General features: G+C 28.4%; 1 long non-coding RNA gene across 1 annotated transcript; it reads right to left on the bottom strand.

Moving 5' to 3' along the window:
- Positions 1-3,682: 3,682 nt before the first annotated feature.
- On the bottom strand, positions 3,683-5,864 carry LOC141527051 (uncharacterized). The gene is made up of 2 exons (XR_012479127.1): positions 5,811-5,864; positions 3,683-5,672 (listed from the first exon to the last, which is right to left on the bottom strand). It is a non-coding gene; the product is annotated as an uncharacterized LOC141527051 (long non-coding RNA).
- Positions 5,865-6,958: the final 1,094 nt, after the last annotated feature.

The following is a 6,958-nucleotide window of genomic DNA, read 5'->3' as shown; positions in this document are numbered from 1 at the left end:
GGTCATCATTAATTTTTGACTTCTTTAAACCATAAAATTTGAAAGTAAAGTAACAATGAAAGTGAACTTTGAAGTATTACGACAAATTTATTTTTTACTTTAAATAAAAGTCATTGGAAAATTAATTTTTTTCAAGTTGTATATTTTTTTCCTGTGATTTTTAATGCACAATTATAGACTGTATACATATAGTGAATAGGTTCATGTACGAAAAGCATTTTAAAAAACAGCTGTAGTAAAAACTATGTCATGATTGATATGTAATTTTTTTAAGAGAATTTAGGAGAAAAATTGAAGCATACATTTTTACCGACATATATTACGCATGACTTTATTTTCTTCACCAGATATATTATATATAGACATTTACAATTTTCTGAAACTTACGTTCTATATGATAGGAATTTTATATTTTCTATTTTTGATTTTAAATACAATTTTCGATGCTGATCAACTCATAATTGATATAATAAAGTTTTTATTAAAATAGTTTTAGTGTACGTAAGATTGGGAGAAATCTTTAAATTTGTCAAAGATGAGATGAATAACAACTTTGATTATAAAAACTGATTGAGAAGAATTAATTTTTAATACTCTTTAATCAACATTTTTAAATAGAGATGTGACTAAATAAACAAACTGTTAATGTTGATTAATATATTAATATATATCATTGAAATTATAAAAGGATACGTTTTCCACTATGTAACATCTTATTATGTACATTTATATAATAAAGATGGAAAAAACTTTAAGAAGTATATTAATAATTGATTAATTTTTTCCAATTAAGGTAATTTATTATTATTTATATTAAATTATTTACACATTCAGATCCCTATGAAGTTTTATCGGATCTGACTTTAGTTTTGCTGTAGTTTTATCTTAATTCATTTCGATTTTATCCGAACTTATTCTAAATTTACTGACAGTTTAATCTAATTTTTAATAACTCCATTGTGACTCATGCAAATTTCACGTTGACTTCACGCTAGTTTAAATCTGAATGAATTCTGATTTGATTATTATTTTACTCTGATTTCATTTTAATTTCATGTTGATTCCACTTTGAAGCCATCTTGATTTTATGTAAAATTCACTTTGATTCTAATCTGGTTCCATTCTGGTATCACTCTGGTTCCACTTCGGTTTCATTCTGGATTCACTTTGATTCCACTCTGGTTCCACTTTAATTACATTCTGAGTCCAATTTGATTCCACTCTAGTTCTAGTCTGAGTCCACTCTGGTTCCACTTTAATTTTATTCTGAGTTCACTTTGATTCCACTCTGGCTTTAGTCTGGGTGCACTCTGGTTTCATGCTGGAAAATAGGCACAAAACCACTCTGGAAACACTCTGGAACCATCATGATTCCATAATGTTTCCAGAATTTTTTCAGACTGATTTCAGAATGATTTGAAAGTCGCAAGGGGCATGTTCAAGAGTAAGTTCTTCTGAAAATCTCATCATTCTTCAACCAGAGAAGCGAACGAAGAATGTTGTATATAAAGAAGTTTTAAACATGTAAGTACATTATTTTAGATTTTATATATTTTTAACAATTATTATAAGTAATCATATGATAATAATATGTTCTTAAATGTAATAATTGAAAGAAATAAATTAATGTGATAAAAAATAAAAATTTCGTTAATATTTATAAAAATTGCCATACATAAAAAATAAAAAGCATCAAAGTGAAATTTACTAAAAAATATAACTCAATGGGTTTAAAAAAATAAAAAAAAAATATAATATATATTTATTTTCATGTTGGTAATTTTTACATGGTTTAGGCCTACTGGGGACCCGCCATGTAAAATAATGGGAACGTATCTTACTACACAGTACCTCATGGGTGATGCGGAAATCTATGTAATGACAGATTTAATGACTAACTGACCCATTGATTGATTGATTGATTATTAATAATAAAATACTTTTTTCATATATTTAATACTTGCTAATACCGGTCATCACAAACAATCACTTTTCTCTAATTCAAAATTTATATTCATTATCTTTTTGAAATTAATCATTTTGTTTATATTTTTCGTCTAGGTTACACCATAAAATTTTATTGTATGCCCAGCGAAGCGGGCGGGTATCAGCTAGTATATATATATATATATATATATATATATATATATATATATATATATATATATATATATAGTTTACATCTCCACGGGTGTAGCCTTAAATAAAAATTATGGATTACTAATGTAAAAGTTCATACACTTTTGCGACGCGTTCAATCTCTAATTTTTTGATAATATTGTACCAAGACGACAACCTTAATAGCCAATATTTAAAAACTTTTGTCGCCGTATAAAAAATGTTAACATGACAATATTAAATGTATATAATTGTTTAATTCTTAACTACAATTTATTGGAGTGAGGAGATTTCAATTGAATTATTGATTTTGAAAACATAGGAGTAATTTTTACTCTTAATGATTTATTGATAATTTCTTATTAAGAATGTAAAATTACACACTTTTGTTGATATTTTTTAGATTAATTATCGATTGATAGATAATTGATAATTTTTTGATAAATAGATCGTTGTTAGATTGTCGATAGATAGTTGATAGATTGTCGATAGATAGTCGATAGATAGACAATATAGATGTCTTGTGAGTAGATGACTGACTGACGATTTTTGTTCGAGGTAATACAGTCAGAGGTTACAGTTTGAGGAAATGAGGAAAGGGTCAATAGGTGTAGTAACGTTACTTGTGCAAAATTATTGGTAGTTGAAAATTGTAGGCATAGAGAAATAATTTGAAGGTAGAGAGAGTAAGAACAGCTGTGATGCACATGGTTGACAGAAAAATTTGCCTACAGATTATAGAAAATATTCGTTCTCAGATGCAACAAAAAAGATAATAAACAAATAAACTCAAGGATACTCAATTCCTAAATTTACGACAGTATATAAAATTTTAGACTGAAAGGTTTAGCTTTAAAGAAGGTACAGCAAATTCTAAGGAGAAAACTATTTAAAAAAGTATTCAATTGCTTAAAGAAAAGAAAATAGGCTTATGGTCATAAACGGCCAAAAATTATTTTCTAATGTTAAAGTTTTTCTAATAATAAAAGTTTTGGTGAACAAATATACTTATAAATAAAATATGTTTAAAAATTAACAAATTATTTTTACTGCTGGACGAAATAATAATATTCAATTACCTCTTTGCCATTTTTTACGATGATGGATTCAGATAAGTTGGGTATCGAGTAAGTCAACTTTTTTTCATGTTCGAGATGTTCTACAGGCCTTCTTGAGTAAACGTCTTTCGAATATTTTTTTAGTAGTCGGTTGAAGTTATTCATTTGTTTTTTAATATTCTCAGGTTATTATTGAGCGAAGCTAACAGCCTTCGAATGATTGTAATTATTAAACTTAATATATTCGCTGAAATAGTTTGAAACGGAATGCGACTCTCTTCTGACAAAGTCCACTCGTTCTCTTTGGTCACCCCTTAATTTATTTAGGGCGCCACCGGATTTTTAGACACAGTATCCAGAAACTGGACCAGAACATGGAGTAAGTTCTGCAGGGTCGTGAGAGATTGCTGGGAAGAAAACAGAAATCATCAAAGAAACTCATTTTCCAAGAAATCTTATTTAACCAACCCCATGACAATAGTATTCTCCTTACAATTAATTAACACTTAAGACTAAGTCCTATTCCCGTTGGGACAACGGTTTCCTATCGAAGTTCCTAATCCCGACGATACCCTCTTATGGAGCGACCATACCGCGGTTTCTAATTATTTCCCACCATTTTCCATATTTACATAATTTTCCATATTTCACAATTTTCCATAATTCATAATTTTCCATATTTTACAATTTTAATAGTTTCATAATTCCATAACTTTCCACACGCACCCACAATATAATTATTATCATTCAAACACACTAATTAAAATTTCTATACTTTATTAATTATTTTCTAAGACTGTTATTTACTTTTATTTTTTAAATTAAATCTGATTAGTAAATTTTCTAAATCCAAATTAAATTTCAATTATTAAATTTTCTCTTGCATAAATTTTCCATTCATTCCCAATCCAAATTCCTATAGCGATTAATTTTTTTATTAAAATTCTTAACTAATTTACTGCCGTGGTCTTAATAATACAACAATAAATATTTAATACTAAGAGGTCTTCGTATCTCGTATTAATAGATTGAAATTTGACGACAGATGTCTTAATAATCTGCCGACAAAAAATTCGCTACGTCCTAGTATTCAACAAATTTATTTTACTCTTGTCGATTTTATTTCGCCATATTTTATAATATGATTCTACTAAATTACTTCAATTGATTTCCTTAAAATTAATTTAGCTTCATTTTATTAATTGTTTTCTTCGAATTTCATTTTTCCGAATTTTGTAATTTTATTTTATTTACTTTAATTGTTTTAATTTTGTCCAAATTATTTAGTCAAAGTTAACTAATTGATTTATTCAATTTTAATCTCCGAATTAAGAAATTGACAATTGGTTTTATTTTATTTAATTTTAACTAAATTATTTTATTTGTCTCTGAATAACGGAGTTTATTATAATTTTTCTAAATCACTTTCTTTTACTTTCTTTGTGTTGTACGAAACTTCGAATTTAGTTTATTTTAATTTTGGGGATTATATTTCACTTTATAACACCTTGAGATTTTTAGTCTCGACTTTGTGTGTCCTTTACTCAGCGTTTTAGCTCGAGACAAGATGGCGGACCCTCTCCCAAACTTTTGTCGAATTTTTCTTCAAGTGAAATTTACAACTGATTTATTTTTTACTTTTATCTAAATGATTTTAACAATTATTCTAACGATTATTTTACGATTCTAATTTTACTTTTGTTTTATTTTACACAGACAAAATTTGTTCCAAATTATTTATGTTGATTTTAACTAATTTTTACTTCTGATGATTTTACTAAAACATTTTACTGAAATTATTTCAATGATTTTAATTGACACAAAATTAACTGATTTTACTTAAACTCAATATCCAGAGATCAAATTTTCACGTGACACCCAAATCATGAATTAACAAACTGAAATAATTCCTAGTAAAATTAATCCAGACTCTGCCTACGTGTTTAATTAATAACTCGAAATATTTCCTGGTATTATTAATTAATTATTTTAGTATTTTATTTCTGACTAGTTCTTAAATTTATTCTTAATTTTATTCGGACTTTATTCTGATTAGTTTACCAAATTTCGTTCTTAAACATTTTGTTAATTATTCTTGATGTTCAGTTAAATTAATTCTTCAACTTGGTTAAATTAATTATTTCAATTTTAATTCAACTAACGCGTACTTAAATATTGATTAAACCAATTACTTAAATTTTAGTAAGATTAATTAATTAAATTTTTATTAAAACTAATGATTGTGACCGACCGCGAAATGGCGATAACCTTCAGCCGACTTAAGGCCTGGCTGATGCCGCTTCACCGAGAATTTATTTAGACGTATTTATTGTACCTGGAGTTTCATTGGGTTTTCTTTTTTTTGTCAAAAATCCCTCGACGCTATTACTCCTGGATTTCTCGTCTTTCCTTTGATCTTCTCCTCGATGAGGTGTTATTGGCGGCACGGTTTTGGATCACCACTTCGTAGTTTTTATTCTCAGAGAATATTTTATTCTGGAACACGAAATTGGCATTAGAATATTTCTTAGATTAATTAAACTTAAGCGAGCAGGCATTGGGCCTAGCACGCATTAAATTTATCTAAGATTCATCGCCTCGTTCCACAAAAAGCGATAGAATAAAAATAATTACCTGAGTTGGATCGTTGCGATGTTGCTTCTTTGATCGTCCGAACACAATAAATCTTATCAAAATTTGTTGGTGCGTTTCTTCTTGGCTCTGTCTTCCCCACTCTCTCTCTCTCGACGCCGGCGCTACCCTCTAGGGGACTTACTCACTAGCTTAAGACTATTGGCGCGAGTACTTCGGAGCACAGCGTCTTGGGGAATTGGTCGATAATTCTAGCTCGGATCGAAGACCTTCTCCGGATAAGGAAGGTCCCATGTACTCCGTTACAAGTTTCAGGTGTCATTGAAGAGCGTTAAATAGTATATTACACCCCTTGGGAAGGAAAATAAGAAAATCCTCAGATCACATGTAATTACTGGCCGTGGCGAAGCCGAGGTCAACAAACGTGTGATCTGAGGTTTTCTTTTTTACTTCCTAAGGGCTGTATACTATTTTTTTGTCCGATGACGGCGGAAAGCGGTAACTTTGTTTAGCGCAGCGGGACAAAAGTTGCCACTTTTCGCCCCGAGGGCAAAAAATGGCTTTTTTCCAATCATCTTCTTTATAAACAGGGTTCTATCAGACTCACTGCCATCAGTGACCTTCAAGGATGTTCGCACTTGCTGCAATAATTATTATATGTCAGATACTTCTAAATACATAAGGTAAAGTACCCAACACTTAGTAATATAAAATTACAGAATAATATAAAATAATATGATTATCGTAATTACAACTTTCATACATACATCAATGTCTAATTCATTCATATCTTTCGAAATTTTTGAATTTTTTGGCATCATATTACGGTGAAATGCGAACATTTTTGAAGTTACATTTTTTTTCGACTTATGAATGTCATTCTGTTTAATAATAATAATAAAAAAAAAAAAAAAAAAAAAATTTATAATTTAATAAGAAAGTAGATTATTATGTAATTAAATGCTATAGAATTCATCAATTTCTTTTGAGTTTCGTTTTGCATATTTATTATCAATAAATATGCAATATAATAACTGTAACGAATAACAAATTTATTGACATGTTCAGTTTCTCTACCGTTACTGTTCTTTGAGTGTATGCTGAAGACATCAAAAATAAAAATTTTTATTTTATTCTTTCATTATATCTAAAATTAAAGTTACTTTTTTTTTATCGTTTTCGGCTTAAAT

This window comes from Cotesia typhae, unplaced genomic scaffold, assembly GCF_013202065.1.
Source record: "Cotesia typhae breed Kobodo isofemale line unplaced genomic scaffold, CoteBio_Ctyphae contig_4, whole genome shotgun sequence".
Lineage (NCBI taxonomy): Eukaryota > Metazoa > Arthropoda > Insecta > Hymenoptera > Braconidae > Cotesia > Cotesia typhae.
Note: the sequence above shows the minus strand (reverse complement) of the source record. Positions and strands in the feature narration are given on the sequence as shown.